Consider the following 12877-nt stretch of genomic DNA (forward strand, 5'->3'; position numbering starts at 1 on the left):
ACAATGTTTTATCAACTGATTGCAATAATGTAAATTTGTTTTAACTATTAAATGAACCAAAAATATGACTTATTTTATCTTTGTGAAAATATTGGACACAGTGTCAAGCTTATGAGATGCGATGCATTATTGCACTATTGTTCTTTTTTAATTTTTTTTTATAAATGTCTAATGATAATGTCAATGAGGGATTTTTAATCACTGCTATGTTGAAATTGTAACTAATATTGATACTGTTGTTGATAATATTAATTTTTGTTTTACTACTTTTGATTTGTTCTGTCGTGTTTGTCTCTCCTCTCAATTGCTGCTTATTGCAGTTCTGAGTGTTGCTGGGTCGGGTTTGGTTTTGGAATTGGATTGCATTGTTATGGTATTGCTGTGTATTGTTTTGTTGGATTGATTAATTTAAAAAAAATAAAAAAATAAAAAAATTTTTAATAAAAAAAATAATTTAAAAAAAGGAATTTAAAAAAAATGAGAATCGATTATGAATCGCACAACGTGAGAATCGCGATTCGAATTCGAATCGATTTTTTCCCACACCCCTAATATATATATATATATATATATATATATATATAACATTTTCCACACACACACACAACGTATATATATATATATATATATATATATATATATATATATATATATATATATATATATATATATATATATATATATATATATATATATATATATATATATATATATATATACATATATATATATATATATATATATATATGTATATATATATATATATGTATATATATATATATATATATATATATATATATATATATATATATATATATATATATATATATATATATATATATATATATTTATATATATATATATATATATATATATATATATATATATATATATATATATATATGTAAAAATAGGAGCCTTACTTAAATTGGGTCCAAGGTTCATCCATCCATTTCCTACTGCTTGTCCCTCTCGGGGCCGGGGGAGCTGGGGCCGACCCCAGCTGCACTGGGGCAGAAGGCAGGATACACCCTGGACAAGTCATAAATAGTAAATAGTTGTAGTGTAGGCTTAAAGCAAGGCATTTATAAAAATAATACAGCTTGAGATATAAGAAAAGCCATGCAGAAACAAAATAACACATCCTCAAAATAACCCATGATGTTATCATTTACATCAAGCTGTTGAACAATGCCAAAAATTTAAAATAAGTGAACAGAAGCATTTAAGTATTTTTCCAGCACTATAAATTGTCTCCGTATGTCCCTGTGTTGCCATGTAACATAATCTACTTCCTGTTCATGTCTGTGTGTTTATCTATCCTATCTTCTCTGCCCTACATGAAGAAAGAATGTAACACAGTGCCCAAGACACTTTTTCCTAACGACCTGATGTTTTAACAGAATAATGACAAATATTAGAAATCCCAGGATTACACAGTTTGTCCAAAGCACTGAACACACATTTAACTTGCTGCATCCTGGAACTGGCAGGAAAGTTACTGTGATTTGTAAACAGATTTGATGTTCATTTGTCTACAACAGGGGAGTCCACACTTTTTTGAGGGCCGCACACTTATTTTTTTTTACCCCTAGGTGCTCTCTCAAGTTTTGTCTCGGGGGTCTCAGTCATAAAAATGAAATGTTTAAATTTTTTTTTTTCAACACTTACATCTCTTGATCAGTGGTTCTCAAATGTCACCACCTTAGAAAAACAATTAGCTCTCCAAGTACAACCATAATGCCCAACAATAAAATACAGTAGCGCAGTAGGCCTAAATGTTCTTTAAAAACAAGGCAGAGGTTTTATTGAACAATTTTAATATTATTTTTTTGGCAACTAACATTACACACAGTTTGAACAGTAAGACTGTGTTTGAATAATTGATCAAATGATTATTTGGCGTACCACTAGATTGAGCCTGCGTAAAATGTAAAAAATAAGTCAACTTTTTTAAATAATTTTTTTTACTTTCAACACTTACATCTCTAGATCAATAATCTGTTGATAATAATTTTTTATAATGATTTTTTTGTTTTGTTTGTTTGTTTACTGCCTTTTTCATCACAGAATACTTTGTTTATTATATGGCAAACACAAAAATGTGCAATATTCCCTACCCTCTCAAAAAATGTCAAAGTGGAATATTTGATGTGAATTAACCGGAGCCTTAAATAGGTCAATAATTCATAACAGCATTGATTTTGATTTATTATTATTTACTTGGGTTTTTTTTTACTTTCAATGTGTAAATCTTTAGTTTAATTTCAGATCTATAGCCGTCGATTATAAAAGAAAATAAATACTTTTAGAAAAAAAAAAATTTTTGGTTTGATTTTTTATGCCATTTTTGTCAAAAAAAAAGTCTTTTTTTTATATGACCAACACTCAAAATATGCAATATTTTCCCTAAAAATGTTTTTCAAAGTGAAGAGCCCTAAGTAGGTCAATAGTTTATAATAACATTGATTTTGATTCATTATTATTTAAACAAAAACAAAACAACTGTCCCACTAAAATTGTTGGGGGTCCAAGAGGGCTTAACTCATAAAAGTGTTAAAATATGTCATAATTTTTATTTATTTTTTATTTTCAATGTGTAAATCTTTATATCAACTTCAGATCTATATCCATCGATTATAATAATCATTACAACATTTTTTTTCATGTTTTTTTTGTTTGATTTTTTTAATGCCATTTTTGTCAAAAAAACCCCACTTTTTTTTATATGACCAACATTCAAAATATGCAATATTTTCCCCAAAAATTGTTTTCAAAGTGCAAGAGCCTTTAATAAGTCAATAATTCATAACAACATTGATTTTGATTCATTATTATTTAAACAAAAACAAAACAACTGTCCCACAAAATCTTTTGGGGATCCAAGAGGGCCTAACTCATAAAAGTGTTAAAAATATGTCATACTTTTTATTTGTATTTTTTTTCAATGTGTAAATTTTTCGATCAACTTCAGATACATATCCGTCAATTATATATATTTTTTATTATTATAATTTTTTCAGGTTTTTTTTGTTAGATTTTTTATGCCATTTTTATCCAAATTTATTTTTATTTTTATGACCAACACTCAAAATATGCAATATATTTTCCCCCCAAAAATATTTCAAAGTGGAAGAGCCTTGAATATGTCAATAATTCATAATAACATTGATTTTGATTAATTTCTATTTAAACAAAAACAAAACAACAGTCCCACTAAAATTTTTGGGGGAACTTTTAACTCATAAAAGTGTTAAAAATATGTCATACTTAAATTTGCATATATTTTTTTCAATGTGTAAATCTTAGTATTTCTGATTCTGATTCTGATTTAGATCAACTTCAGATCTATATCCGTCGATTATAAAAAAAAATTAAAGTATTTTTTCACGTTTTTTTGTTAGATTTGTTATGCCATTTTTGTAAAAAACAACCACATTTTTTTAATATGACAAACACTCAAAATATGCAATATTTTCCCTAAAAAAAGTGGAAGAGCCTTGAATAGGTCAATAATTCATAACATTGATTCATTGTTATTTTTTAAAACAATGACAGCTTGAAAGTTTTGTGTTATTAGAGTCAATATTTGCAACATTTTCTCTTTACATTCCACCTGTTTGCTCTTTTATTCCACTATTCTATGCTTTTTTAAAACAATTAAAAAAAAATTGTAGAAACCTTAGCTGCAAGCCGCAAGTGCCCCCCGAGCCACACTTTGGACACTCCTGGTCTACACAGTAATGTTTTATCTGTGTTATTATTATAATTTCTCTAATTGTCCATCTCTTCATTGATTGTCTTCCTGTCAGACTTGGCAAGAAAACTATCATGAAAGCAAGTTAAGGAAAAAATACTACTATAAGTACTGTATTAAGGCTTAATTGAAGTATGATTTCAAGTTTCCATTTCACACTAACATCTGATCAATTATGTTTTCCATTACTATCTTTGACAACATATTCTTCAATATTTTGTCCAAAGACCAAACTATAAATGAAAAATTTCCAAAAACGTGACTCGACATAAAGAAACTACTGTTTTTACATTATTTAATGAACGATTATAGGTGTATCTTAAGGTAAGCAAATATACATTTTAATATTGAAAAAAAGTGGTCACTTCCCGTATTGTCCACTGGGGGGCGACCTTCGCTGGGCCCAGGCTGTGCTGTCATGCCCCGCTAGCTTTGATTAAGGTTTTAAATTGGCGCTATTTAATGAACGCTGCCTAATTAAGCCTGGATAACAGCTTTAATTGATAAGTAATTATCTGCCACCATTTTTTAAATTAATTTCCCCGCCTCCGTCTGTGTCTACAGTACATGCAGCTCTCAACACTCCCCGACAACCCCCCATTGGTTTGTGTTTATGTCAACAAGCAGTGGTAAACAATCAGGGCCATGTAAGAAGGATGCATTGTCTGCTGTGATTGGTGGGCTGCCAGATGAGGGTCGTTTTCTACTCACTGAGCTGAGCTTCAACCATCATGAGAGGTGCAGGAAAAGATCATTTTCAAGCAAGAAGGGTGTCCACCAGTTCACGTTTTTGTTTTCCCAATACTGTAAACACAGGCAGAGTTGTCACTGGTGCAGATTAAAACATGTAAAACATCCTCATTCCTAATGAAAAGTAGCTATTGTCCAACATTAAACCTGCAATTTAGCTGCTCAGATAAGCAGGACACAATGACACAATAATAACTGATTATGGTCACAATAAATGTGTATAAGTTAGAATGCAAATCAAATGCTATATAATGTACTAATTAGCTCACTAAACAATAAAAAACAAGCTAATGCTGCTCCAAAACGCGCTGATATAGCACAATATTAGGTGAAACAAACCTCTAAGATAATTAATCCAATAATAATACATTTTATTGGCTGAAGTCATTTAAAAATGTTTCACATTTCAATAGATCCCCCCTAATAAAAAGTATAGGGGGCCAAATAGGACAAAATGTAATAAATACATCTTTAAATCGTTTCTTAAATGTGTCATTAATTAATTATGATTGGAATAAAATACATACATTTGTTATTAAATATGCCATTCATGTATGTAATGTAAAATTGCATTCAATCATTCATTTAATTATAGATTTAATTATTTCATGATTGAATCATTTCACAACTTAATTAATTAGATTTCATTCTTTTCATGATGTTAGGATTTATTTAATGATTTGATTTGAGTCATTATCTAAAGATTTATTTACTTATATAATTTTGGCCCTCCATACTGACAAGGCCCAACATTGTGTAAATAATAAATATCATGATACAATAATACTACATAACAATAATATAATAAAATACATTATCTGTTGTTATTAGTTATGACATCAAATAATAAAATCATGAAGTAATGAAAAGGATAATTAATGAAATCGTGAAACAATTATTATAAGGATAAAAATAATGAAATCAATAATTAATTAAACGATTAAATAAATACATGTAATTTTGCAGTAAACAAATTAATGACCCATTTAATTACACATTTATATATTTGATTCCAATTTCATTTTGAGATGTATTCATTAACTTAATTTTGTATCACTTTTTTTTTTTTTTTAAGGGTGTGAACAATTCCAATTACTATTAATCAACTACACATTTTTTAAAAGATGTATTTATTTGTTGAATTTTGTCCCATTTGACCCGCCATATAAAAAAAGCTTTTAGCAACACTGGGGTCCATACTTGTGATTTACAAAAGTTTTAGCAAAAGCTAAAACGTTTGCTTCCAGGGGCCAGAGTTAAAATGTGCCAATGGGCCGCAGACCAAACGCAGCGATTTGAAGCGTACATCAACACCATGAGTGAAGAGTTCAGCCCCTTTTGAAACAATCACATATAAACAGTGATATACTTACAAAAAGTGCAGTTATAAAACATCACGTATTGTCTAAAGCAGAGTCAGAGTCTCAAAGTACAGTAGTACACCATAGAAGTAATATATGTACTGTATATGGAGCATTTTATTGATGTTTGTGCATTGTGTGTCATGTTGCAGTGGCACAAATATGAAATATAATTGTTAAATAAACTTCTGTCTTGTTTTTAATGAATAATTAGGCCTACTACGCTTGTTAGTCTTTATGGTGGTACTTGGAGAGCCAACTTCGTAAGGTCTGCCCCGACCCAAAACATCTGGTGTCCTACTTGGTGTGTTTTTCCAAACATTGGAAGGAAGAAAGTGAGTGCAAAGGACAGTGCTGAGAAGAAGAAGTGGATGAATTAAAGAAATAAATCATGTAAAAACATGATTGAAATGCGTGTAGAAGACCTGGAGAAGCAGTACGAGCAGTAATGTGCACTGTCCTTCATACCAGGTGTGGCATTGATGCCTTTGGATTTTTTTGGATCTAAATTCTATAATCCCTATGTGTCAAAGTCAAGGCCTGCGGGCCAGATCCGGCCCGCGAATAAATGAATGATATTTGATTAGTATTAGGACCGGCCTGCAGGCCACAGCCGCCTGCTGCTGTTTTGCACGCACCAATACTCCATCAGTAATGGCGCTAGGAACTGTCAAAATGGGCTCCCAGGGACTCCATCAAGTCATAAAAATGGGGTCCCACAGTAAACTTTGGGGGTCCCACTTTTTTGTAAGCGTTTTGGAAACAAATGATAAATGTATGCATTATCCTGTTATATCTCGCATTCTATATTGTGTTTTGGAAAAAGGTTGTCATAAACGTCACTTATTCATCAAAAACAATACTACAAAAGAAAACATTTTTAATGTAAATGTATTCAGTTATAAACATTCATTCACTTTCTTCTTTCCTTCATGGATCTAAACTTTACCACTGCCGGTATTTTTTTCTATATTTTTATTGTAATATTTTCAGAATGTGTTTGTTAAATTTTTGGCCAAAGTAAGACAAAGAAAACCATCTGAAGTTGTCTTTATTTTTTTTAGTTTTAATGCCATGATTTTAATAGTCCGGCCCTTGTGTGCACAGATTTCCCTCCATGTGGCCCCTGAACTAAAATGAGTGACACCCTTGCCAATGTTAAGGCTCCATCTAGTGGTACGCCAAAGAATCACTTGATTAAAGTGTTTTATTTTCCTATATTCCAACACGGTGTTACTGTTCAAACTGTGTGTAATGTTACAGTAGCCAAACATATTAAATATACTTGTTAAACAAAACCTCTGCCTTGTTTCTAATGAATACTTAAGCCTACTCTGCTACTGTATTTTAATGTTAGTCATTATGGTGGTATTTTTTTCTGAGGTGGTACTTAATAAAAATGAGTTTTGGGAACCACTGCTCTGATTACTGTTAATACAGGTTGCTCATTAGAGCAATTGTGTGTCACCAGGCAGAATTCAAACTGTAAATTTCTCCACCCAACTATGCCCACCTCCCTGATTGTCCCTCCTAGAAAGTGCACGAGAGCTACACGTGCACATGCCTAGGTTGTTGACAGTCTGAAGTTGCATCGAAAGCTCCCCTAGTTCCTGTTTTGTTGCAACAAATAAATGTCATTGTCCCAGGTACACGTTTTTTCCCTCTAATTATGAAATACTCATTTTTGTTGCTAAGCAGTAATATGGCCATATATTATACAAAGATTTAGCAAAAAACCAAACCACAAACAATGTCTCTGCTTACAATACACAGAACAACACACGTCGCCACGAAAAAGGATACTAACAAAATATAGGACAATGGAACATTAGAGTACCTGTCTAAAAATAAAATAGCCAATGTATTAAGTACTCCTCTGCATAACATTTAATTTTAACATTAAAGAAAAAAACAAATATATATTTATATATATATATTGACAAACTTACAACAAATAATATTTTTAGTCAGCAAAAGATTTAAAGTGCATCAATTTTCCTAAAATCTTTTTAAAAAAAATCCTTATTTGAACTTTACATTTTTTTGACCAACTTGAGCATTTTTATATTAAAAAAAACAAACAAATAAACTCAATAAGAAATAATAAATTCAAATTGATCAGTAACATAAACTCAGGAGCAGAATATATAAAACAATTTAACCTACAAAACAAAAATCAATAAAACAATTTTTGCAGATTTTTTTAAATTTTTTTTTATCAAAATGAAAAAAATCGCGATCTTTCCAGGTGGGTGTTTGGCAGCCATGTTTTACTGGAAACAAGTTCGGACCATGCACACGCTTCACTATATATCGCGTCAACCAATGAGGTTGGTAGGCTCTGCTCACCCCGCCTTTGTCTAAATTCTGAGGTTGGATCTGGGGAGGGGCGTGTTGACCGCCAGGAAGACAAAGAAGTTTGTCTTCCAGGGGTTTATTTACTAAAATACTCAATTATAAGGCACAGACAGCATGCAGACGTAAGATTTTTTTCAGAAAAGTTACTGTTACGATATACTGTAATATGATTTTTTTTTTTTTTTTTGTTCAAAAATATAACGTAGGTACCCCAGCTTTAAGACGATAACAAAAAAAAAGAAGGGCGTATTTCTACCCTTAATGAAAACATACTTTGTATGATCACCTCTGTTTTGTCTGAAAGTTCCCTTTGGAGAAGTTTTTAATCTTGGATGTATAATCCTCCTTATTGACAGCCATGTTTATTCTTATTTCATTAATTCAGCAGATACCTAACAAAAAGCCCATAGAACATTAAAAAAATAATTTAAAAAAATCATAAAAGATAGATCTGAAATTGTCGAAAGATTTCAAGTGTTGAAAAAAAATATTGCTGGTATGACAGTTTCATGTATCCAAAGAGTAAGTGTGTATAGTCAATCTCAAACATGCAAAGGGTTAATGTAAGACTACATTTTCAGTCTGGAGTGTCAAACAGAGGAGGACTTATGATGCCCCTTTAGGTCTTTAACAAAGAGTGTTGGTCTTATATTTAATATTCATGACAATATGCTATATAGCTACATGGAAAGAGTAAATACTCGGGGTGCACAACAAATCTGAATCGCGATTCTTATTCATCCCGATTCTAAATCGATTCATTATTTTAAGAAATCAATTTAAAATAAATAAATAAATACATTGAATTTAAGAAAACATATTTTTTGTTTTATAAGAATCAGTTTAAAAAATATGTTTTAGGCCATCTTCATGCAACCAGAAGGAGATTTTCCTCACCTGTTTTAAAAAAGTTCCATTATAATTAGTGTGCCATATCGGTTTGAATCGGTGTTGAGCCAACACACTAAAAAATGTTGGGTTAAAAAAAGAACACAATTTTAATCCAACTGCTGGTTCAGAAAAGGACGAACCCCTTATTTGAGTTATTTCAACTCAACATTTTGAGGGGGCATGGACAAGATGGGAGGGCACGTTGCAGCGCAAAATCACCTGGTCAAACATCATGCAGGCAGACCTTCACCGCGTCCGGTTCCTCGTGGCAGCAGTCTATGATTCCCTCCCTAGCCCAGCAAACCTCCATGTTTGGGGGAAGAGCGAGACACCCTCCTGCTCCCTTTGCTCCGGAAGAGGCTCCTTGGAACATCTCCTCAGCAGTTGCCCAAAGTCTGTGGCTGATGGTCGCTATCGCTGGCGTCATGACCAGGTACTCAAAGCAGTTGCTGAGAGCATAGCGTCAGCCATTAACACCAGCAAGCAACATCATGCGCCAAAGAAGGCAATGTCATTTATCAAAGCTGCATAGAGACCTTGTGCACATCCAAGGACAACAACAGTACTCCTTCACACAGCCCCTGATTGGCAGCTACACGTTGACCTGGGAAAACAACTGAAGTTCCCCCAGCACATTGTAAAACATCTCTACGGCCAGACATGATCATCATCTCAGAGGCTTCAAAACACCTCATCATGCTGGAACTAACAGTGCCTTGGGAGGAGCAGATTGCCAGCGAAAGGAAATGTGCCAAGTATCAGGAACGGGTGGAGGACTGCAGGGGCTGGAGGGCTTTCTATGAGCCATTAGAAGTTGGCTGCCGTGGCTCTGCAGGACGCTCCCTCTGCAAAGTGTTTGGCCGATTGGGAGTCACAGGGGCGGCCAAAAGGAGGGCCATTTAATCCACAAGTGAAGCGGCAGAGAAAGCCACGAGGTGGTTGTGGCTGAAAAGGGCAGATCCGTGGGTTGCTACTGGGACACAAGCAGGGACTTGATCACCCCGGCTGGGTCGCCTGGACGAGGTTATCTGATGTTGCGAGACCCGAAACACCCGATGAATCCAGGATACATCACTGATGATGTGTCCCAGTGCATCCAGGAGATGTTTCTTTCAAGTCAAGGTTCATTTTTTTCAACCCAACTTTTGCGTTGAATTATTTAACCAAAAAGTTGAGTTATGATAACTTAAAGTTGGGTTATTTCCCACCAAACTTTTGGGTTTAATTATTTAACCCAAAAGTTGAGTTATGCAAACCAATGTTGGTTGATTGTAAACAATGTTAATGAGAATAATAAAATTCCCTTCAAGAAAAAATTAATTTTTAATAAAAAATGCCTTTTACCCGCAAATGCGTTACTCGTAGAAAAACAACCCAAAGAGGGTTCATCATTTTAAAAGCCCAGAAATTTAGTTAAAATAATAACCATTATAACCCAAAAAATGGATTGCTATTCATAAAAATAACTCCAAAATGTAACCCAACACTAGCAAATCATGAATTGGATTATCAAAATAACCCAGTATTTTTAAGTGTGCAGGAATGGGAATTTGATCGAATTGTTAAGTACCTAAAGATTCACATCCCTAGTAAATATATATATATATATATATATATATATATATATATATATATATATATATATATATAAACAAACAAGCTACAACCACAATAATAAACATGTTTCATTAATACGTCTGTCAATAAAACAATGGTAAGGAATAATTTAAGATACACCTCTTGTCATAGTGAGTGTATTTGACCCTAATGGTTCTTATTCCAGTGATTCTCAAACTGTGGTACACAGGCTCCATCTAGTGATACACCAAAAAAAAAAATCACTTGATTAAAGTACAGTGTTTTATTTTCCCATATTCAAACACAGTAATACTGTTCAAACTGTGTGTAATGTTACACGGCCAAACATATCAAATATACTTGTTAAATAAAACCTCCGCCTTGTTTTTAATAAATGCTTAGACCTACTACGCCGCTACTGTATTTTAATGTTGGTCCTTATGGAGGTACTTGGTTTAAAAAGTTTGAGAACTACTCCAATATTCTAATAGGACTTATTTGCTGTAATAAAGGTTGAACATCATTATTTTCTGCTCTTGTTAGCTTCTATGGGTAAGCAACATACTATTTAAACTATAAAAAATAGTATACATACATATAAATGTACATTTACTCCTTCAATGTATATTTTTAAAAGTGTTGATTTGCATAGTTTTCCCCTGCGAAGGAGGAGGCAATTAACAATATTTCCATATGCTTTATGCAAAACCTGGCGCTCAGAGATAGTGGAGATGGTGTAGATACCAGTGGTTGATAACTATTACAATGGTGTTTTGGTATTTCAGGTATGTTTTTCTTTCTTTCTGCTAAGTCGCTTTTAAAATGAACTGCTGCAGTTTGACTGGTGACTATTTGCTTAAATGTGTTTTTATTAAATTACATCACGTTTAATCCTTTCAACAAGACGCGGACTGAAGGAATAGTCAGCAAGCAACTATTTGCAGATTCTTTCCCAAGCACAATTACGCTCATAATTTGACTGGTTTCTAATTGCCCGCACATAAGGAGCTGCAAATGGGCTATTTACCTCTCCGAATGATCAAAGCTGCCATTATATGACGCTCAGAAAGATTTGTGTGCGGAAAAAAACACAACACAAGATCAATACTTGGAATCCTTTTGCTTGTAATTGGAATTGCATCCACTCTCCTCGTTTGAGAGCACGCACACGATCAAAAAAACCCCCGCATCCATCCAGCAATTAATTTAGATTAGACTCTTAATTATCAAGCCATTGGCTAAATAATGAGCGACTTCACTGAGGAGAGTTTAAATGAACTTACATGCAGCACCGGACTAATTAAAGGCTCCTCTTCATCACCTTGCTTTGGCTAATTAAAAAATAAATGTGACTTGATTCCTTCCCTCCAGAGGCGAGTGAAGTATTAGGAGTCTTCTAAGAAAGCTTCTTATCCTGTTTACTAATCTGCCGGGAGACTTTTTGTTTTTCTCTGTACAAAAACAAGCATTTATGGTAAATGTCTTTTTTTTAAATTTAAATAATGCACATAGAAAACACTGATGTTCAACACAACTTCTTGACCTCTGTTTTGTTGAACTTTCAAAACCCTCTTCATAAAACCACAAATGGACTAAAAGCCAAAGATCTGTAGTCTTATTTTGTATATTCCGGAGACACATCATCCTTACAGCCTATGTATCAAAGTCAAGGCCCGCGGGACGGATCTGGAATGAATGATCTATGGCCCCTGGGATGATATTTGATTAGTATTAGACCCGGCCCGCAGGCCACAGCCGCCTGCTGCTGTTTTGTACGCACCAATACTCCATCAGTGTTGGCGCTAGGAATTTTTAAAATGGGGTCCCAGGCACCGCATCAAGTCATAAAAATGGTGTCCCACAGTACATTTTTGGTGTCCCACTTACTTGTAAGCGTTTTGAAAACAAATTATAAATGTATGCATTATGCTGTTATATCTCACATTCTATATTGTGTTTTGCAAAAAGGTTGTCATAAACGTTACTTAATTAATTTAAAAAAATAATAAAGAAAGAAAACAAATATTTATGCATATGTAAATGTATTCAGTTATAAACATTCATTCACTTTCTTCTTTCCTTCATGGATCTAAACTTTACTGCTGCCGGTATTTTTTTCTATATTTTTATTGTAATATTTTCGGAATGTGTTTATTCTGTTTTTGGCCTAAGTAAGACAAAG

The 12877-nt window shown here is 33.0% G+C and overlaps 1 long non-coding RNA gene across 2 annotated transcripts in view; it reads right to left on the reverse strand.

Moving 5' to 3' along the window:
• LOC133639477 (uncharacterized) overlaps window positions 1-12877 on the reverse strand; it is a 183926-nt gene that overhangs the window by 1614 nt on the left and 169435 nt on the right. For both annotated transcript variants that reach the window (XR_009823798.1, XR_009823799.1), the window contains exons 4-5: window positions 4469-4561; window positions 924-1032 (exon numbers count right to left, since the gene is read on the reverse strand). This is a non-coding gene — a long non-coding RNA (uncharacterized LOC133639477). The remainder of the gene's footprint in view (window positions 1-923; window positions 1033-4468; window positions 4562-12877) is intronic.

This window comes from Entelurus aequoreus, linkage group LG22 (genome assembly GCF_033978785.1).
Source record: "Entelurus aequoreus isolate RoL-2023_Sb linkage group LG22, RoL_Eaeq_v1.1, whole genome shotgun sequence".
NCBI classification, from domain to species: Eukaryota; Metazoa; Chordata; class Actinopteri; order Syngnathiformes; family Syngnathidae; genus Entelurus; species Entelurus aequoreus.